The 23272-nt window shown below is 37.9% G+C and overlaps 1 long non-coding RNA gene across 1 annotated transcript in view; it reads left to right on the forward strand.

Annotated features, from left to right (window-relative positions):
* Nucleotides 1-6720: 6720 nt before the first annotated feature.
* Nucleotides 6721-23272, forward strand: part of LOC145784461 (uncharacterized) — a 49922-nt gene continuing 33370 nt past the window's right edge. Inside the window, exon 1 of the long non-coding RNA XR_014291005.1 lies at nucleotides 6721-6846. This is a non-coding gene — a long non-coding RNA (uncharacterized LOC145784461). The remainder of the gene's footprint in view (nucleotides 6847-23272) is intronic.

Below are 23272 nucleotides of genomic sequence, written 5' to 3' on the forward strand. Positions count from 1 at the left end.
GCTACATGTCCTACCGACTTTGCATATCTTGGCGTTCACTTTGTAGTTATATAGCTCAACACCAGAATGGCTGGATTTTTGATTTACCTACAACCCTCAAAGAAGTCATTTTTGCTGCTTGTTGTTTTGTGCCTGACAGATATTGCGATTGTGTGTTTTGATGATAGCATTTTTAAATGTAGTTTATTTGCATTGTGTTTGTACACGGTTATCATCTTCAAGGGCATAAAATGGCTTTAACCCTTTGCTTTTCAACGTTTTATTGCAAGTTAAGTGTTCAAGGGGAGGCAGTTTTTCGAGCAAATTCAACGAACTGTTTCGTGTGATCCGCTGGTTCTATTTCAACAGAAGTTGCACTGGTGTGTAGAAAAATCAGTTGTTTATAAGTTTTAAAAGGCAATATTTTAAAATTTTATACGTTAAACTTTATATTTCAATTGTTGCAAAAGTACCCGAAAACAACACTTTTGCTTTATATTGCCACCTTTCAATTACCATGCTAATCCGATATTTGAAAAGCTGTTTATATCTTCGTTTGTATATGTTAGGTTTGCAGTAGGATTCGGGGTATGAATATTTTTAGTAGAAACAAGGCAGTTGTATAAACTATTTACTGTTGTTGAATTAATGTAAAAGGACAGAAGGTGAACAAAGATGACAAAGCGATGCACCAACGAAGTAGCCTAACAATTTTAAGAAAATGAAAGACTAATAACATACGATGAGTTTAAGAAAGCAATTGATACATTAAATAAGAGTTCAGCCCCTGGTTCGGATGGCCTCAGCGCAATCTTTTATGAAAAAAGTTGGCACATTTTGAAATATGATTTGCTTCAAATGTATACTAACTGTTTTCTAAAGAACACTATCACCGTAACGATGAGAGAAGCCATTGTTAAACTTTTCACAAATATGGAGATAAATCGTTTCTCAACAATTAGAGACCAATCTCAACATTGAACACTAATTAAAACTTTTTAGGAAAAGTCAATAGGATCACCCCCTTAATGAAAACACTGATTCTACCCAATCAAAAATGTGGTCTACCGAGCAAACGAACTGAACACGCTGCAATGAATATTCAAGAAGCCATCGAAGCAGCAAAACTAAAAAGCAGAAAATCATATATAATGATAACAGACTTTGAAAAAGCCTTTTACAGAGTGGAACATTCTTTCTTGTGCAAAATACTAAAAAAAAATCGATTTTAGCCATTGATGATTTCATACTTAACATTTCTACCCAAACATTTCTGGACGAGTTGAAATTAATTGAGCATTGACACAAATATTCTATAAGGCTAGGTATCCGACAAGGATGCCCTCTGAGAATGTTCATTTTCATAATATGCGCCGATGTACTCACACGCTGCATAGAGAGCAATGCATTAATAAAAGGCTTTTCCATAAATAAAAAAGCAGTAAAAATCGAACAACTCGCAAACGACACAACATTTATCACAAACAACCTTAATTAAATTACTGAAATACTTAAAGAATTAAAAAACTTTTCCAACAAATGTCAGGAGAAAGACTTAACGAAAATAAAGCACAAATGCTTGTATCAAATGTTTTTTTACAAGTGAGGTAAAACAACATTTCTTGGAATCTGATAAAGAACAACAACAACAAAAACTAGATACCCTTAACTGGAAAAAAAGTGATAAAACAAACTGAAACGACTGCCAACATCCATAAATTTCGGCAACTCACCCATCTCGGAAAAATCACCATAATAAATACGCTCATGCCTATATCTCTTTACAGTACATAGGAAGGGCTCTCTACTCACACAAAAAAAACAAAAAAACATTTCAAATCCTTACAAAATCTTATACAAGTTTCTATGCTATCCATATCCAATTGAGCAATTAAGCAGAACTAAATTCACAGCAGAAGTTAAAAACGGAAGATTAAAAATGATTGGGATAGAAACAAAACTTAAAACCAATAAAGCTCACCCAATTAGACACCTGTTCAAACTCGACAAAGCTACAGAACTATGTCACGAGTGGGCAAAGTGCAATCTAAACTATAAAATAAAGCACATCAACCCAAAAATATATAACCTAAGACTAAGTGAACTACGTTCTAAATGCCCAAATCCGTTTTATTCTGATATCTTCCGTTCCTTTGTCCAACTTCGAAAACAAAATCACAAAAAAGATAATAAAACTGAAATAAAGAACCTAAAGAATGAACCAATAAGCTGATCAGAAATACTCCTTACAAAGAAAAATATCAAACCCTATTTCTTAAACTCTGACACATCGATGTGTCAGAGTGCCTCCTCAAGCTTTTTACTTGATAACTTGATTCATTGGCGTAGCCAGGAATTTTGAAAGGGGGGGTTGACTGCCCGACGGCATTATCGCCAAATGCGACAACCAGCGGCGGGAGTCTGGGGGCTACCCCCAGAAATTTTTGAAAAATTACTTTGAATTTGGTGCATTCTGAGAGCACTTTCAAGAAAAATGTGAGTATAAATATTCCTGTAAAATGGTGCTGTCCAGTGGCATAGCAAAAGGATAAGATCATGTTTTCTTTGGCATTTTTCGGTGATAAACCTAAGTCTCTATTTTTACTTGTTACTAATGCCTAGCTGAGATATTTGAATGTTTGGTATTGGCAAAACTCGCTCTTTTAATGCAGTTTCGTTTAAAATTAGGCAAACTTTGTTTTGAGACATAAAGACTGAAAGCATCATTCGCAATATCGTGACGTCACACGCGTGCCAAAGGGAGGTTGTAACCCCCAACCCCACCCTGGCTACGCCACCGTCTTGATTGTTCCTTTTATAACTTTTAGGCATGTTTTTGTAACGAAATGTGTGGAGATTAACTAAACAACACTGAAAAAGTAAACGATTTTTTCATTTCACTTGATGAAGTATGATCGGGGTGATTTGTTACACACAGTAACATTTCACCCAAGAGAGGTGCTGGTAATAGTTGCATCTCTAACAGTTAGAAGTTGTTTGATACATAAACTAGCATCACTAACTATGCTCAAAACAACTATAAAGTTTATAATAGCTTGTCGTGAAGCTGAAGAACACACTTCTAAAGAAGGTCTTAACTTTTTCAAATAACTTTTTTTCAAAATTATTTTCTTAACCTCACAACCTTTTAAAAATTTAAAAAGAGCACGCCTTTCTGTTTTTTCTCAGATTGTGTGATATGACGCAATGAACATTTTGACTTAAATCACGCGGTTTAACTCAGTTTACTTTCGTTTTTATAAAGGTTGTAACAACCCTTCCGTGCAACATTTCTCCCCGGTCTCCCTAAAACGCATTTTAACTGAATGCACCTTCACGAAATCAATTTGAAAAAAAAATAGAAAAATTATATCATTCAGTAAAATAACAAGTGATTAAACTTACAACTGATCAAATCCTATTCAAACATTTTCCAAGCAGACAGGCAGACAACCAATTGATTCTGCTGATCCTAAATACAGTTAAGAGTAGCATAATTTAAAAAAAAATTCACTAGACATTGGAGATAAATATATGTGGGACAAAAATGAAAAATATTTTCAAAGTGACACCTCTTTGATACTGACGCTCCTTACAAAATCCTCACACTGTAGCATAAGTTGAATATGCCAAACAAACACCCACTGTTTCAAAAAAAATAAAAAAATCACTAGACGTTGGAGATAAATATATGTAGGACAACAAAAAAATTGCCAAAACAACCCTCTAGGTTTTTAAAAGGAAAAATGAAAAATACCTTCAAGGTGACACCTCTTTGATACCGACGCTCCGTACAAAATCCTCATACTGTAGCATAACTTGAATAGGCAAAACAAGCACCCACTGTCTTCGAAAGAACTGTGCTATTAATAATTTATCATTTACTGTGTATGCTCATGACTTATGAATTATATGGAATGCATAATAGTAAATAATACTTAATTCACATCCTCCCTATATGAGTAAGAGCTGTTTTTCGTACGCGAAATTTTATCGTGATTTTTAGCCCAAACTGTATTGATGTTATATCGATGACATTTTTGCCATTTTTGATGATGATGAATCGTGCAAAGGTGACGCTGGTTCGGTATTGCTCAAAATCTCTAAATTTGGAAATAATTTCAATAAATGATAATATTCTGCAACAGTTAATATTCTGCAATCTTATCGTGGCTGGCAATAAAGCAGATAATTTGCTGTCCCAACAAAAGCATTATTCATTTTGTATTTTCAATGCGACCGCACCTAAATTATACACCAGATGAATAAACAGATGAATGCGGTGCTTGTACTATTGTGACAGCGAAGACCACATGGTCAACAAAATCAGCTGCCACCCACATACAAACAATAAAACAAAGGTAAATAAGCAACAAAAACACAAAGTAAATAATCAATAACATAAGCTTCCAAACCTAATTGTTGTAACGTTTGAGCAAGTAGACTTTGATTTTTTTTGAAACATTTCAACAAAATAATCAAAATATAAAAAGCCAAAAAGGTAGAAACTAAACTCATGTTCAGTAAGCAAACATTTCGAAAACTAATCTGTCTTCATCTTCAATGCCATAAATGTTTTATATGCACTGGACATTTTTATTACATTGAAGATGAAGACAGTTCAGTTTTCAAAAGGTTTGTTCGCTAAACATGAGTTTTGTTTCTACATTTTGGGCTCTTTATGTTTTGATTAGATTAACCAGGCGCTCCAACCATTTTGCTCCTAAGTTTTAACAAATTGTTTTTCATTTCTGTGAGAATGGTGCTCACGCACATAAATATATGTGACAAAATTCATTTGAGTTTGGGAAGTGAGATATACTGCAATAGATTACAGGATGTATGTACCCTGCCAAGTTTGTGACATGAATAAAAGTTTTTCCGTTATTTCCTCCAACCTTGCTTGTCTCAGTTCGATTGAACTTGTCGGTAATATTTGAAATAACTCATGAAATCAATGCCACGTCACACATTTTTTGGCTATGCTCTTGCTGCTTATTTCATTTGTTCTTGCACATTTTCTCTTCTTTCACTGTCATAACCGTGTTAATTGCAAGTACATGTTGAGCGAACAGACAAAATAAAACGATTGGACTGACTACTGGGATACCAAAAAACACAGCGACTTCTATCGCAACTCACTGCTATGATCAAAAGTATTAACAAAGTTCATGTCAATCTAATCTAGAGGTTATTGGTACTTACACGAAGTAAAGTGAAAATGCTCAAAACTGTCTACACCTATTTGAAAACTCTATGTCAGTGCTTTTCAACCTTTCATACAGCGGTAGGTCTACACACTTCTTCATCTGTTCTTGCGTTATCATAACCTTGTTACTTGTAGTTACATGTTGTTCGAACAGACAAAATAAATCCCTTGGTTTGATTAGTTTGACGAATGGATACAAGAAAACTCAAAGACTTCAGTCACAACTGCTTTGAAAGTACCGTATTTATTTTTGGTATATATCTAAGACAGAGATTATTGTATCTTGCCCAAAGTGGCGAAGTGCGGTGAAAAAGCTCAAAATTGTCTACAGAAAAGAAACTAAATGCAAATTTATAAGTCAAATGCTTTGATGAAGTTTTATTAGAATTCTACTTTGCATTAGTTGTATGTGTTGAGTCTTACTGGCTAACACTTTTACAAACCAAACAAAAGTATGATTTTTAATTCCTTTCATACCTAAGCAAGACCGGGTCAGAGGTATCTATCTATAAGCTAACAACTTCATGTAAGTATCTGCAAATAAATTTGTTTTCAAAACAACAACGTTTTGAACTGCCATTGCAAAAATAAAACGTGCTTTGACTGTCTATCATGCGCACTGCACCAGGTACTGATGATATCAAAAAAAATATTTTTAAAAATGTTTGGCTGTCGTTGTTTGTGCGGAGAATCTATTACTTATATCAGGCGAGACAATTGAAGAGAAGAGAATCCATTGGACAGAATCCATTGGAGAGCATCCAGTCTTTGGTTTCATCGTTGAAGACACACAGGCCTTCTGCTCCCTTTGTTAATTCATTTCTTCAATTCAACTGTAGCGGCATTATTTAAGGATAAGCCGCCTATGCACAGCTGCAGTAGTGCAGCAACATCCCGAGCACGTAATGGTTGAGATAAACAGAGAACGGCGTCTATATTCTTCGTAATGGTTTATTGTGATAACACTTGATACATTTGCCAACTTGATAACACAAGCCAACTTGATACATTGGAACAAAGAGAGCAAGACCGGTCTGACGAAATTAAACCAACAACGAAATGAAAAACTTGAAATCAACCTTAAAACTGGAGCCCATGATGAGAGTTTCTATATAAAAAAAATAGAAACATATATAAAAAGACGTATGCAGAGCACGCAGGCGCTACTCAACTAAAGTCGAAATGAACAATCAACCGAAGCGAGATGTAGAAGATGGCTATTGATTGAGTGGACCAGCTTATTATTTATTGCGACAATGAAATTCTCAATCATATGTAGAAAGGTAACGGGAAAGAAGTGATAGCTTTTAAGATAGATTTTGATCTTAAAAAATATTTGAAAAGAAAATGTTATGAATAATAATTGCAAAGTCTACAAGTTTTTTGAGAATTTAATTTATCCAAATATTTTCATGTAAACGCAAAACAGCTCCTACGCAAACTGGAATGATGTCACAATTGTATTGTGACGACACTGTGTAAAACAAACACGGGGAGATGGGAAATAAATCGTTCATGGCAGGGATTCAGTAGGATGGGTCTACCTAATGTTATTCCTGCAATAGAAGGACCAAACAATCGCAGCGAAACAGGACAAGTTGTCTTTTTTCGTATGAGACAGGATTGCTCAAGTTTCAGGGCTGGTGATGGAAATCCAGGTGAGTGTAACTTTGTCCAGTGTTGCTATACCATGTATTCCGTTTGGTGCTTTGTAAATAGAACATTCAAAAATGACATGGCCAGCAGTTTGTTTCGCCTTGCCGCATTCGCAGACCGATGAGGGAGCCAAAACCCCACTTGTTGTAGGACAAGTTATCGTAGACAATTTATCTCATTTATTTAAACGGGTTTGTCGTGAATTTTTCTATTAAAATGTTATTATTTCATACTTGACCTTTTTAGATACAAATTTTTTCTCGAATCCTTCCACCTGAAACATAAAGGGAGGTAAATGAAGCATTTTATGTATCTCCTTTATTGCTTTTATTGCTTGTAACATTACACATTACAAAAAGTGTGTACTTTTGGTTCGTTTTTGCAGCAAACTTAAACCTTCTCAATTTACTTTGGATGAAACTAAGTAACGTCATAGACGTCATTGTACAGAAACAGACGTCGTAGCAAGCTACTAAGTAACATCGTATACGTCATTGCACAGAAATAAAAGTTAAAACATCTAGAAGAGGTCAGTTCAAGTGCAGTGAATTTGAAAACCTTTTTACGTCCAAAGTCAATAGTTTCCTGTGAGAGCTAGAGTCATGACATGAAGAAGCTACTTCGTTTTTCTTAACTTCAACTTCCTTCAAAACAACTTTAATTGTTGAGAGCAGGCAAACAGCTTCGTTCATCAATGCCATACACACACAAAACGTTATTGCTTGTTTCACTTATTTTGTGAAGCTTTTCGATTTCTTTTCAATCAAAGACGATTGGGAGTGGAGACAATCGCTCCCACATTGTTCCACTCGGGAGTGAACGCAATGTTCAACTGCTAGTAACATCCCGTAAAGTGTGAGAAACATTTGAAATTGAAAGAAGTGTAAGTGAAAAAGTGTAATAAACTTTTCGAAAAGTCGTTAACAAATATTAAAAAAATTCTTGGTTGTGGTCTTGGTGTCCATTGTCCAACGTGTGGGTCCCTGCCACACCACGTGGGGTCGCCATAGCACCAATGTTCTTTTTAAAAAAGTGAAAGAATAAAACATTTTAAAATTTTTGTAACTTTTTCAATACTGCAATTTAGCCTCGGTCTTGGATGTGACGTTGCGATTGTATTCACTCCGACAACAATTGATAGGCCTTATAATAGCAACAGTCACTATTTTACTACAATTTTTAGGCCTTTAATCGAGTAGTTGAAAACAAAAGTTAGCCATACCAACTACAATATGTTTAACCAAGTTGCTTGAAAATAAATTTGTTTTTTGGTAACCTCGATTGATCAAAAAATGACAATTTTTAAGTATAGAAAATGTGATCTTGATCTTCAATGAGCGTAAACTAAATGTCCACAACAATGGAAAATCTCTATTCTTCTGTCTCGAACTAACATGCCTTGAGGTGACATTAGACAGATGGTCCACCGAACTTATGAATCTAGTGCGTAATGCTTCATCTAACGGTTTAATAATCGAAAAGAAATTGCATGTAGCGGCTGTTGTCAAATTCCTCGGATGACAAAGCGTTTGGGGTCAAAATGAGAAGAATTTCGTTCATACTGAGTTGGTTCATGTTCTTGCTGCCTGCGTTTTAAGCGGATAGATTGAAAAGCATTTTATAAATATTTTTGACTGGTTACTAAGGTGAACGTGTGCCTTCTTTGTATCTTGAACGGAGTGTGGTTGTTGTATTTCCAGACGTTTAATATAAAATAAACAATAATAATTGTAGCGATAGCCAACCAAGTGAGAAAACCATTTACCTCTTGTTACTTACTGATTCAGTGTATGAAATCAACACAATATATAGTAAGAAAGAAACGCAAAGCAATCAACTGAGGAACTTGGTACAGAACGCTCAATTGATTACACGCGCAGTGCGGTGGTAATCAATTCCAACGTCTGTACCAGAAAACGCTGAACTGTGATTATGTAGTGACGCTGGTCACGAGTTACATATATTCAACGTAAATAAAATGACGACTATAACACCTCCACCGATAATTTTTATACACAAAGAAAAATATGAACAAGACACCGAATTAAACAATAACTCTCAAAGTCCGAAACGGGCCGGAAGTCTGCGGCGACGGCTCGACCTTCGTGGGTTGTGTGGCCCGAATTCCGGTACAGTCGGTGTGTCGTCCGAATCCGTTCGAGCTGAGGTGGAGACAGCGGAGGAGTCGACTGTTGGTGCAGGAGTTTCTCCCGGCTCCTGGTCCTCCGATGATGCATAGCGAGGTTGCAGTTGGTCCATACGGCGCCTCCACGTCGGACCATGTGGCAGCAGACCTACCAGGAAGATTCGGCTACCCTGTCGCTTAATCACCTCGGCTGGAACCCCACGAGGATCCTGGCTCCGTCGTGGAGTGAATGATAGCGCGTAACAGGGATCTCCCGGTTTGAAATGTCGTTTTGTAACTTCAGAGGCGTCCGTGTTGTGAGGGTTTTGTCGGGGTACCACTTGAGACGGTGTGGGGAGAAGCGTGTCGATCTTGGTTCGAATCTGACGATTGTTGAGTAATTAGCTTGGAGAGTAGCCACTCGGAGTGGGCGTGCGTCGATACTGCTGTAGGAATTCCAAGACTGCCTGTTTCGGGGGCAGGGAAGATTTGCGAAGTGCTTGCTTGAACGTACGTACGAGGCGCTCCGCCGCTCCATTGGTTTCCGGATGGTAAGGGGCACCCGTGATGTGTACCATACCCCTCTCCTTACAGAAAGTTTGGAATGCTGTGGATTTAAAAGTAGTAGCATTATCGGTAACTACAGTATGGGGATAGCCGAAATGAGCAAAATCTTCTTCTAGCAGGTTGATAGTAGCTGTTGAAGATAAGGAAGTAGTAGCATGAATACAAGGGTATTTAGAAAAAGCATCAATGCTGAGTAACCAATGGTAACCCATGAATTCTACCGCATGATCTATGTGTAAGCGACTCCACGGTGCTTCTGGAACCGTCCATGATTGGACCTGGGTTTTAGATTGCGGTTGATATTCGCCACAGGTACTGCACTTGTGACAAAGTTCCGCGATGTCTCGATCGATGTTTGGCCAGTAGACGGACGTCCTTGCCAACTGCTTCATTCTCTCAATGCCGAAATGTCCTTCATGAAGCAACTGAAGGACGGAAGGACGAAGTTTGGAAGGGATGACCACTCTGGAACCGTAAAGTAGACATCCGTAACAAGTAGAAAGAGAGTCTGCGTACTTACGGAACGGTTCGACCGGGTCTTGTGGAGAAGACTTGGCCGGCCATCCTTCATGAATGAAACGCATTACCGTGGAAATGATAGGATCTTTAGAAGATTCTTTACGCAGTGAGGCAGCATTTGGGGTCTGGACCTGCAAATCCAATGCATCGATAGCGCAGACGATATCAATGTCATCCGCACTTTCCTCTTCATCGAAGACTTTATCCCCTCCTGCTGGTAAGCGACTCAAAGCATCAGCGTTTTGATGATCCTTCGTCTTCCTGTACTCAATAGTGTATGTAAATTGCGACAAAAAGAGTGCCCAACGAGCCAAACGATTTGCTGCCAAAGAAGGTGTCGAGTTGGTCGGGCCAAAAAGACTAAGCAATGGTTTATGATCTGTGACCAATATGAATGATCTACCAAAAAGATATTGATAGAATATCTTTAGCGCAAAAATTATCGACAAAGCCTCTTTCTGAATTTGACTATAGTTTCTCTGCGAAGCTGTTAATATCTTTGAAACGTTTGCTATAGGCCGTTCTGTGCCATCTGGGTAACGGTGAAACAAAGTAGCACCGATGCCCACACTAGAAGCATCACATGCGATACCTACCGGAAGTGAAGCATTGAAATGTGTAAGAACCTCATCAGTAGATAGATGATGCTTCAGCTGAGCAAAAGAGTTTTCCTCTTGTTTTCCCCATCTCCAAGGAATGTCCTTTTTCGTGAGATGGTATAGTGGTTCTGCTACAGTAGAAGCGTTCAACGGTAGAAACTTCGAATAAAATTGTAAGGAACCTAAAAACGAACGAAGAGAAGATACTCCAGTGGGGGCAGACATCTCCAGTACGGCGTTTACCTTGGGACCTTTGGAGATGCCCTGCCTGGACAAAATGTGTCCGAGATACTCTACCTGAGGTTGTGCAAACTTACACTTGTCTTTCCTACACCTCAGGCCTTTTGAGTGAAGTCGATCGAGGAGCCGTCTAAGATTCTGGAGATGCTCCTCAGCAGTAGTGCCACTGACAAGAATGTCGTCTAGGTAGACTGCAACCCCTGGAAGGTCGGCTGTAAGGTCGTCCATGATCTTCTGAAAATAACCTGGAGCAGAAGATATGCCAAAAGGTAAAACATTTTGTAAAAGTACGCCACGGTGAGTGCTTAATGCGAGTCGTTTTCGACTGTCAGGACCAAGTCGGATCTGATTGTAAGCATCAGCCAAGTCTATCTTGCTGAAACCGTACCCACCACCCAACTTTTGCATTAAGTCTTCTGGTAAGGGTAACGGGTGACGATGGGTCTCCAGGGAAGGGTTCACCGTGACTGAATAATCGCCACAAATGCGTAACTTGGCCTTCGCTTCTGAAGAATTTGAACGCTTACGGACTGGAACAACCGGTGTGCCCCAATCGCAAAACTGAACTGGTGTCCATACACCACGTGCAATGCCCGAATCATAGGCTTGTGCTAAGTCCTCCTTTAGCGCGAAAGGTACAGGCCTAGGTTTTAGAAAAACAGGTTTAACATCAGACTTAAAATCTATGTCTAGTTCATAATCTCGTAAGCACCCGAGTTCAGGCTTAAAAACATCTTTGAAATCGTCACATAAGAGGGAGCATGCTTTCTCCAGACTCTTATCAGGCTTGTCGTATGACTGGATACTCTGTAAAGTAGAATAGTTAGACAGAAGGAATTTATCGATAGAAATTCCTAAAGACGAAATTGCATCACGACCTAGCAAGTTCAGTCCTTTGATTGTCGTGACTACAAAAGAAATATTATCTGACCTTCCCGTGGAAGGACAAGTTACCTGGGCCGTGAAAGAACCCATGATTGGTACTAGATGCTTGGTAGCAGATTGGAACTGCGACACTGGTGCTTGCAATTGAGGTGCGCCTACCCGAGTCCAGACGTCGTTGGAAAGGAAATTTCCATTTGTAGCAGTGTCCAGTTCTAAGTGTGTGGTTACCGAATTAATGGAGATCGGTACTTCCAACTTTGAATTTCGAGGTTTTCTGCAAGAACTAGAAAGCATGTTAATTTCCTCGATACAATTTACCTTAGAAGGTTTGAACTGTCTAGCTTTCTTTCGACAAACACTTTGTAAGTGTCCCGTAATATTGCAGAAATGGCAAGTGGCTTTCTTAAACCTACAGTCATTGGCGTTATGGTTGGAATTACCACAACGATAGCATTCTTTATTTTTAGAAGTAAAGAAAGTACCTGTAAGTTGCCTAGTTTTTGGAGGTTTGTTGATGGTCCTTACTTTCGCAACTGGTGCTGGTGGAGTGCCGTAAACAGTTTCTTTGGCCACCTTGGCTGCCTCTTCGGTTTCTGATGCAACCTCCACCGCACGTTTGAAAGTAAGTTCATCAGCTCTGATTTTGAATAACGCCTTAAGCACCGCCTCGTTACCTATTGAACAAATAAAACGAGTACGTAAAGCTTCGTCCAATGGATTTGAAATGGAAGAGAAGTCACAGGTGGCAGCTGCCTGGCGTATGCGGATGGCTAGTTCTTGAGCTGTTTCACCGGGCTTGCGCTTCATTTCGCTCCAGAAACGGAATCGCTCCCTCACGATGAAGCGTTTTGGGTCGAATTGTTGAGCCATGTAATTTGTAATTTCCGTCATGGTGAGATCGTTGACTTCTTTTGGGTTTGTTTCCTGCGCAGCCAAATTTGTTAACATTTTGTAGATTGTAGGTGATTGATTGGTGAGAAAAACCTGCGGCATTTTGTCTTGTGCGACTGAATGTGCTGCTACAAAGATGTTAAACCTCTTCCAATAGTCTGCCCACAGTTCAGTGGTGGCATCAAACGTTACGAACTTAGGTAAAGATACCTGTTGTTGTATTGTTGTTGGTTGTGGTCTTGTGGTCTTTAGTATGTTTTGAGTTGGGGTCTTGAAGTTTGGGCTCGTATTTCTCGTAGTTGTTCAAGGTGGCGCTTTTCTTGGTTGGCAATTTGATCTTGATGACGTTGTTCTTGTTCTTGGTGACGTTGTACTTGTTCTTGGTGACGTTGTACTTGTTCTTGGTGACGTTCTTCTTGTCTGGCAATTTGCTCCTTCGTCTGGCGTTCTTGGTTGGCAATTTGTTGTTGCAGGACTTCGATCAGTTTCTCCATGTTTCTAAAATCCTGTAGAAATTCTGTAAAAATCCTGCCGACGACGCCAGTTAAATGTCTGTTGTATTTCCAGACGTTTAATATAAAATAAACAATAATAATTGGAGCAATAGCCAACCAAGTGAGAAAACCATTTACCTCTTGTTACTTACTGATTCAGTGTATGAAATCAACACAATGTATAGTAAGAAAGAAACGCAAAGCAATCAACTGAGGAACTTGGTACAGAACGCTCAATTGATTACACGCGCAGTGCGGTGGTAATCAATTCCAACGTCTGTACCAGAAAACGCTGAACTGTGATTATGTAGTGACGCTGGTCACGAGTTACATATATTCAACGTAAATAAAATGACAACTATAACAGTGGTGTTAAAGAAGTTAAAAACACCATCAATAAATAATCTGTACAAATACTGCTGCAAATTCTAGTGGACAAACCTTAGGAATAACTTGACTGTTCTGCATTCCGGGTTCTGTAGGGATTTGAATGGATGGCATCAGTTGATTCAATTGTTGTTTATGTGACGTTCTTGGGCTTCTCTTGTTGTTGATGTTCTCTCCCAGATGCTTTTGGTTGGTTTTATATTTGTTGTTGTCGTATCTGCAACTGCATTATTTCCATGACCTACTCCATCTGCAATAGAATTAAAAGTGAAGATTCAAGAAAAAGTGACAGTGTCGCAATTAAGCTTCCTCGTTCAATTCTTCAGTAGCCGGCCGACTAAGTCAAAAACGTCTGTTATCTTTTTGCAGATAAATATAACACAACTAAGACAGTAAAACGTCTAAAAGAATATATAATCGTGGACTGACCTAATCACAATAATGTTATCGTTTCATTTATTGTCGCTCTGCAACTGCTAAGGTATTTTAGCGACAAGGCTCATTTTTATTTTAATGTCATATTTAGGATGTCACCACATTATTACCCGACTTATCTTCACTGCGTCATGCAAGAAAAAACCATAATCGCTACCGTTTTCAAAGTTTTCGATAAGTCTCGACCTGAAATCGAACCCATATATACCAGCACTACTGTAGAGCCGAAGCGGATAGTAATTCGGTTACTTTGCTGGTTGGAGTAAAATGAAAAATACTGCAAAGTAATATAATTATAGTCTGAACAAACGCAAATTGGAACAAGGCAAAGCGTTGATTTGATATTGAGTGCCGCACATGTAATCAAATCAGACGTTTGTACCCTATACACAAGAATGTAAATACTCGGGGTAATCCTAAACATGAAAGTGACGTTATAATAACGCAAGACCAGAAAAAATTCCATCTCAAAGCGGAGAGCAAAGTGGTCAACTTGTAGAAGTTTCCTCCTTCTCGTTTTGTTTCCAGAGCTTTCTATTGTCAAGTTGCCCGATCAGTGTTGCCAGATTACATGCATTTGCTGCTAGAACGACATTGCTCGATTTTTGGAGATGCAATGATTCGAGACATTACCGCGTGGTTGATTGTTCGGATGCAGATTAAGTGCAATTAGGGGCGCTCGCACACATGGCAACCCTGATTAAGCAAATGGTTTCTTTCAGACAGCACAGGTGTTTTTAATGAGGCATCTCCCTAAATTTCAAACGTGTTGAATTCTTTTTTTACTGCTTCCATTACGTTTGTATGATGTTGCTGATGACTTCAGTAGTCCGTCTCCCTATGTCGCGTCTATGCTCCTTCGATCGAATTTGTTGCGTATTTTTTTCAGACGTTTTTTGGCTAGGCTTTCTGGTCTTGATGATGGAGATTCCTGACTTCCTAGATTATCAGCAATTTTAAAATTTAAGATTACGTCATGCCCGATGACGTCATGCCAACAACAACTATTCATCAAATTTCAAAACCCACTACGGTACCTGCGAATCTTGCTGTTACGATTTCGTCATTTCTCAGCAGAGAAATATACTCACGTCATCATGGTGGGCATGAGCAACGTTACACTTGTGGTGATGACGTCATTTAGTTTCACTTGGATGAGGACGAGATTTTTGGGCTCCACGCTTAAAAGCTAGTTTGCGTACGTCTCCTGAAATTGCACGATGTTCTTTAAATTGTCGAGTTCATCAAAGAACTCAACATCCTGGCTACTGGTCATAGGTAACAACCGACACCTTTATGTTAATTGACATCTTATTTAACCATTTTTCAGTGAAGTTAAATCAGTTTTTTAGGTGAATGTCCTCGTTTTAAGCCATTTTAACTGGATTATCTCACTTTCCACGTCCTGGTGGGATTCGTAGGCTATGCCACGCTTTGAAGGAGAGCCAGTAGCATACAATTGGCCTCAACTTTCCATGCTGTCTAAGGTGTATTTGTGTCTATGGTGTCTAAGGTGTAATTGTGAACCACAGCTCAATATAGTCCAACAAGCTACAGAAATTTTTCCGTGCATCATCAAATGCCCAACAGAAAAACTTCCAATTTTATAAGCTAATCGATTGTTTCTGCGCATTTCCCTCAAGCAAACATCGCTCATCGTATACCAATAGGGGAGTACACTGTCAATTCAACTCACACTTTCATCTAGGCAACTATATCTCGATGTTCTCCAGCATAATTTTTATTTTTTGTGCAAAGTAAAGTTTACACGGTTCTTTCTTCGCATAACGCATAAACATCCCCGAGACAAAGTTTGTGTGGAAAGCTTAACACTTGCCTGACATCTACTGGACATCTACCTATCTAAGTTTAACGCAGTTTGAAGATATTTTTTAGATATCTAAACGGAAATAAAAAAAAAATCAAAAAAACGCAAAACTTTTGCATTTGTCTGAAATTTTATTCATTTAAGCCTTAAACGAATAAACCCTTAAATTTTAAGGTATTTAAAAAAACACACGAAATGTGTAAACATATTTCTAAAGACTGTTGAGAATGCAACAACTATCGCGTTTTGATTCTTTTTCTGGCATTCATCGTTTTCAAAATACAGCATTTCAAAATCAAAGCTCAAGCTAAATTCTGAAAAATGCATCAAAAAAGCATAGAAGTTAAAGGATTAAGCTCAATCCAGACAGTTTGCATACGGTACTTGTAGAGGCTTTGAACCACTGACACAGGCCGGTTACTCTGTTTGACAGAGGTCAAGTTCCCGATTGTTGTTGAAGTGTTGTTTATGAAATTTTCTATCTACGATGTTACGTGGCGTTGAATGAGTTGTAATGAAATGCGTTGCTCAAGCTCACACCCCGAGAATCGAACTAACGACGCTTGATCTTTCAGTTTCTTCGTTCGTAAATTCAGGTGCTTACCCAACTGAGCTTCATGATTTAGATTCAACAACATTTCCGAAACTTCACACTCTCAACCCAGATGCCGGGCCTGCAGCATGGATTCGAAGCCCTTACAAGCATACGAAGCTGCCAGAATTAAGCTCTCAAAAAACGTTTCTCGGTCCGAGGATAAAAATTCCCAAATCCAAGCAATTACAAAGCAAGGCAAATTTAAACTGAAAAATTATCAAAACGAAAATTGCGATTTTTCCCTTTGGAAAATATAAAAAAGTGTCAAAATTGCTGAGTGCAGTGTCCTTCTTGCTTTGAGCTTTTGGGGTCGAATGTCTGTGCTTTTACCACCCCAGGTTCACAGTGTTCCAGCAGGTCTGTTCAAACCAAGGATGAACATTCAATCAACCACTGCACTTGAAGTCTATTATTTAGCAGCCAGTCTTTGGTTTCATCATCCAAGACACGCAGACCTTTCTTCTCCGTTATGTGACTTGTAAATGGCACAATCGTTGATAGAATTATCTGCGTCTATTCCTCAGCACCAGTGACGTACCGAGAGGGAAAATTGTAGGAGGCAAACTGTTTGGCGATAAACGTTGTTCAACAGGAATTATAATAATATCATAACGTATTTTTTTGGTGACAAGATAAAATTAAAGACGTGGATATATTGTATTGCCTCCTTTCCTTTTGACTACTGTGAGTTGTTATTGTGTTGTCGGACTTCGAGTAAACGACTTGTAAGCGTTTCGTTTAATTTACTATAAACCTATAACTTATCTTACCGAAGTATCTCCGGACTTAACCCTATTAATACGAGCTGTTTTCGTTCACGAAAAGCACGTCAAGGGTTATCTTATCCCCGTGCTAACTAATCGCTAATAACAGGAGCTATGAAAATTACAGAGTCAAAATATTTTACAAGAACATAGCCACGTGTATTGTGCGCATAGAAATTAAATTTTTACCCATTAAATTTATTGAAATAAAGTGTTTGAGATAAAAAAAACGTCAGAAAGTCAGTTTTTATTCTAATTTCCAAAAATAGCTAATTGAAATTTTTGAATTATAACATAGAGCAAAGTTAAACTAAACAAAAATTACTTTTGCTCATAAATATAAGACATTTTTGGGCGTTTTTACATTGCAAAGTAAATACACTAACATTTATATTGCAATAACATTAACATATGTACAACTACCATTGCACAAAAATTTCTAGGCACCTGAGACGAAATGCTTATTGTGAAGGGCAGGAAGGTAGAAACATGACCAGTTTAGGTTTAAAAAATTCGCAAAAAATAAAAACTAAAAGTCAAGAAACTTCACATTTCTAGCATTTCTTTCTGTGAAATATTTCACTTCTTGAGAGGGGCGTCCTCATAAAGCCCCGTGTTGCTACAGACAGGGCTAATAACGAGGCATAAGTAAAAATACAACAGCTTTGTTTTACATGAACTGACTGTCCTTTAATTTTCCAAAAATGTTAGACTTCCGTCGTCAGATCACAACATCATCTGAGCGTGCGGCCCTTGCTTAGCCAACGCACTTTGGTAAAGTAAAACAGGTCTAACAAGCAGAGATAAGATCATCCAACAACTCAATTGCAATAATGCGGTCCTGACAAATCTACTGGATTAAATGTTCAATTTCAGAGTATTCTTAGAGCGGGCCAGAAACCAAAGTCTGCGCGGGCCACATAATTTATTTTTCAAGTGGCATTTTATTAATCGAATCATTATGCCCGTAGATTGCACAGTGCACATCTCTGGTTTAGAAAATACTTCGAATTGAATACTCAGTCATGGTGTGGTGCTGTTTTTTAATTCCAGAACAATAGATGCTATATTTAAGTTATTTTGGCAGCCGATTGTAGCATCGAATAGACAGCGATAGACACGTGTTTCGCCCATGAGGCTGGGCTCATCAGTATCGCACCGTATTCTTGCCACTTGAGTAATCGACCGCCGCTTTACCAGTCAGTTTAACTCTTATCTTTGTGGAAAGAAAGAGCCAACAAAACCAGCAGGTGCCAGGGGTAAGTCAATGTGAAGAAAAGGTTTCTTCACACAGATGCTATATTCTTACAAATACAATATCCAAATATTGTGCACTTAGCCTAAAAAGTTATCGATTTGTTCCATGATAAGGAGCTATTTTACGTTAGTTACGTCATAAGCAAGCAATTAACAGATTTGACAACAACTACATTGTCTATTAATTTTAGACTTTGATGGAAATGGTCATTTCATATTCCAATTGTGACTTCACGGTTAAGGATATCTGAAACATAAAAGTGTTTTAGAACTTAGCCAATGATACAAGTGAATAGTTCCATGGTCTAGCTTACATTCAACAGAAACCTTTACGTTTATAAACAGGGCCGTTGATAATTCATTTTGTTCATATGTCATAAACAAGTTGAGAGGATAAATTAGGCCCGGTACCAATGAGATTCTCAGGCTTCCAATCAGGACACTTCTAAGAAAAACACGCTATATCCAAAGAATAGGCGGTGGTTTCTTCAAGTTTCCTGGTCCCTTGAAAGGTTACGGGCCTCTAAAATCTTCCCAGGCCCGAATCCAAAGGTAACTCCTAGACCCCATTGTCAACGCTTATGGTCATACTGGTCATTGTTGTTAGTGAGATTAAGGTTTGGATACAATAACGCATCTTTAAATCCGAAGATTAAGTTAAGCGTCCGATTAATTAATAAAAAAAAAACAGTTTGCGCAAACTTTATTTGTCGATCAAAACTGTGATTGCAATCGGCATATTAAGGTTGGTGCAACCGCAACTAAAGTAGTTCGTGAACTAAGTTGCTTAATCAGCAGATTTGTTTAATGGGCGGTTAATCGTTGTTAATGTATCCAATCAAAAACAATGGTAATAAATATCACTTGCCGTGCTAATAAACTGAAATACAATACAAACCAGTAAATTTTATAAGTTTATTTTGCAAACTGGTGGAGGCCCATTTACATTTCGCATCAGTGATTTAACCTTAGAAGTAAGTATAAACCTCCTAAGATATCAACGCATGACGCGCTTTAAATCGAACTGAAATATCTAAAGTTAAAAGTTCTAACTTACCGATTGTGCAGAAGATCAGGGACGTAGTGAAGATGGTTTGCTGACGGAGGTGTAACTTCTAGCAGCCTGCATTATAATCTTGTTATATTTTCTGGGCTGAAAAATGCAAATGTATGTCGTGGAAAGTGATTTCGTGCTCCGTTGCTAAGTGTCGTCAAGAAGTTTGGCTAAGTTGCGACACTAAAGAGAGTACGGTAGCCAGTCCCTTCCTCTTGGCCGCTTTTCCTTTATCAACTACTCCCACCCAATTTATTACACTCTAGGTAGAGATGATTTATCAACAACCAGCTTTAGCGGGGAGTCGAACCAGGTTGGCATGATGAAAAACCTTCTCTTAGGTTTGTTTAAAAGGTAAAATGAGATATAATTGTGCACAGTTGCCGCGAGTTAGAAAACGGTGTTTATCCGATGATATGAAGATTTTCACTTTGGTGCCCTTTAAAAACAAACAGCTACATTTCGGTAAGACGACTGAAGATATGCTTGACGGTGGTATGTTCTCGGCAGGGCCGTTGACAGGATTTCTCGGGCCCGGTACCAATTTATTTCGGGTCCCTTTTATCGACATTGTTATGAATATGAAGGTTGCTCTTAAAATGGGAATGACACATGCCGTTCAAAGTAGAAAATTAAGAGGAATAGATCAAACCCGATATGCTAAAAGCATGGTTGTTAACAGATCCTGCGCAATCTTAAAATTTCCAGAACCGCGAAACTTAGGGGAGACCGGGGAGATCTGTTACAAGAGAGGGTTGTTACAATCCTTTTAACTTTTAAATTAGTTCACATCAACCGCTGGAATTAAGTTGTTTTTTTCAGGTTTTTAGTTTCCATGTGCAAACGAAGCTTCAGCCGTTTTGAAGGCTGCAGTAAAAAATTATTGATGAAAAACTGTTTTAGGGTATGAAAAGTAAATTTTTGCTTTGTCAAAGAAAATGTTATTGCTACAAAACTATAAGTGATATTTAACTGGCTTCAAAGTTAAATCAGACTTGAAGTGCAATACCTTTGATTCATTATAAATATTTTAAAGTTGAGTATCACATGTTTGACATATGTTGATCTTATTCAGCCAACTACTATTGGGGTGAGTTGTTACACAGTGTAATGCTTGCTCATCCCAACTGGAAAAAGTTCTTAATTTGGTACTCAAATAACAAATTTTGTGTTATTTAGAATAGTTGATTACATTTTTAAGTTCTACTAATATCTGTTGTTGCTGTATCTGTGCCTAAACATGCCAAAAACTAATAAAGGGTGCCTTATTGAGGCCAAATACCATGAATGGTTGGATGGAGAGCATGCGTTTGCAATCCTGGTGAAAATGCATAGCCAATAATGATGTTATTTGTTTGTTCATGATTTTTTCTATTAAATTTGGATGTTCAATAAATTCAAGAATGCTGTGTCAACGTACTCCATCAGTTTTAAGTATTTTAGTAAGAAAAATTAGTTAATAGAACAGCCTATTTGATATTGTAACATTTCACCCCATCTGTGTAACAAGTCACCCCAGTATCGGGGTGACTTGTTACAACTGACTCATTGATATATTAATGCAAATATTTTCCTGTAAACATAACTTTGTTAAATTTTGATGTATTTATAACAACTGGTGATGTGGCAAGATTGCATAAAATTTTCAGCAACTTTGTGCAAATATTGAAAGAGAAATCTTAGATTTACTGAAAATTGTAACAACCCTCCCCGGTCTCCCCTACTATCTCTATTTAGCGATTGCTTTTTTGAACTTTTATTTGTCACATGACGCTAGATTATTACTTCTCGATTCCATTGATGTTTCACTAGTTATTCTAGGCTTACCAGACGACAATTTACAGCAAAGCTAGTGCAGACGGTCAGAAAGTTTTTAATTTGATTTAGGAAAGGTTGGGCCTAACTCAAACATTAGATGATTGCTGCAATCTAATAATCGTTTTTGGTCTAATTTTTAGTCCATAAATAGGGATAGCAATCTCCTCACCTGTGCCATTTCAGTTTTTGAGTTTAAACAAACATTAGCTTGTATATTTTGAAATTCGTGTTTCGGGTTAATATTATTCGTGGTTAGGAAAATGTTCGTAAATCTATACTCAGTACTCACTATACAGTACTAGATTAAACTAAATTCTTATTTTACTGTTTGGTGGCTGAAGTGGCTATTTTAGTACCACAGGGCTGAGGTGGGCCCGGTACCCAGAAGGGGGCCCGGTACTTTACCATCTGACGGCTTAAGGGGCTGTTTTAACCAGTGATGGCAATTTCTTTAGATCTAATTATATTAAAATCTTGATAATGTTTGAAGTAGCGGCAAATCTTTTAAATACGGGTCCCTTAAATATTCCGAGCCCGGGTTCAAAAGTACCACCTAGATCCCCCAGTCAACGCCTCTGGTTCTCGGCGATAACTAGAGCATCAAGCCTCAAAACAAAATAACTTTTAAAAACATCTCAAGGAATAGTGAATTGCCGGTGAAAAGTTGGTTTTCAACCAAAAAAGGGTTGTCTCTAATCACATTCGAAGTAATATATCACATTAAGGATTTAAAGAACATACAGTGCATGCTTCCTGTTCATATTTCCGTTGAAATCATTTTGTGATTCAGTCCAACGATACCCCACGGACAGTAAGTCCGCAGCCTACCACTATTTTTATAGACTAACAAAATAATCAATTTAAATAAATGGAGATTTTATTTCTACTTACATCTTGTTTCTTTAGCGTCTCTAAGAGTCGCAATATGATAGCTAAAGACGGACGGGATGACCTCTGAGACATGTCAGCCATTCTCGAGACATCGGGAAGAAAATGATCGAGTCGCGGGGTTTCGACGTCAGTATTGTCGACAATGTTTTCTCCATCGCTTGGATCCCAACGTTTCCCACCAGGAGACAGGGACAGAGACCAGTGCTGCTTTTTGTGTAAAGTTTTATGAGGCATGTCAAACCACATTGCATTGACTTGCTTCAAATCTTCATTTTTAAAATTTGTTGAAACCCTTGTTTGAAACCCTTTCAGTCTTGCAACTTCGTCACGCATGAATGACGTCGGCGTCACAACCACTCGACATTGGGTTTGCATCAAACAAACCACAATGAATGCAAACTGCAGTAACAACATATTGAAACCTGCCTATAAATCTTTGACTTGACCGTCGAATAAATCTCTGTCCAGAATTATGTTTTTAGTTAAGATTTGGTTTTGAAGATTGTTTTTATAATTTGAAAGCATTTAACAAGAAATATTTATTAATTTTGGATGCAATAAATATTTTTGAAACCTTTAGATTTGTCAAAACCTTAGGCAGCATTCACAGAGTCTTTCAGAGTCTCTTTCATGGTCTTAGTACTTTATGGTAAGACATACACTTTCAACCCAACCAAGTACAGTGCTACCCTGAATCTATTCCTTCAATACGTCATCAACACTCTTCATGACGTACCATGATCGACCAACATAGCAATAATTGTCTGTCAGTGTTTTTTTTGTTGTCTCTTTTTTTTCATTCTTCACGCAATTTTCTTGTCTTCATTTATATTATATTATACAATTTTTTACACTTTTTCACTTTTTCAATTTGTCAAGGCGATGCGACAGTGCCAAATCTTTGTGTTTGGTAAATCATATCTCTCTCAAGCAAGCTTTAACGCTCGCATTTTGTCGCTTCTACCTTTTCCAGATCACTGATATTGTAAATAATATATTTTCACTTTGATGGTTGGAAATAAAACACGAGCCAATTTTGGTTTGATGACGTTTAACTCCAAATAGAAAAATCAGGAAAT

The sequence above is a fragment of the Aplidium turbinatum genome, chromosome 1, assembly GCF_918807975.1.
Source record: "Aplidium turbinatum chromosome 1, kaAplTurb1.1, whole genome shotgun sequence".
Classification (NCBI taxonomy): domain Eukaryota; kingdom Metazoa; phylum Chordata; class Ascidiacea; order Aplousobranchia; family Polyclinidae; genus Aplidium; species Aplidium turbinatum.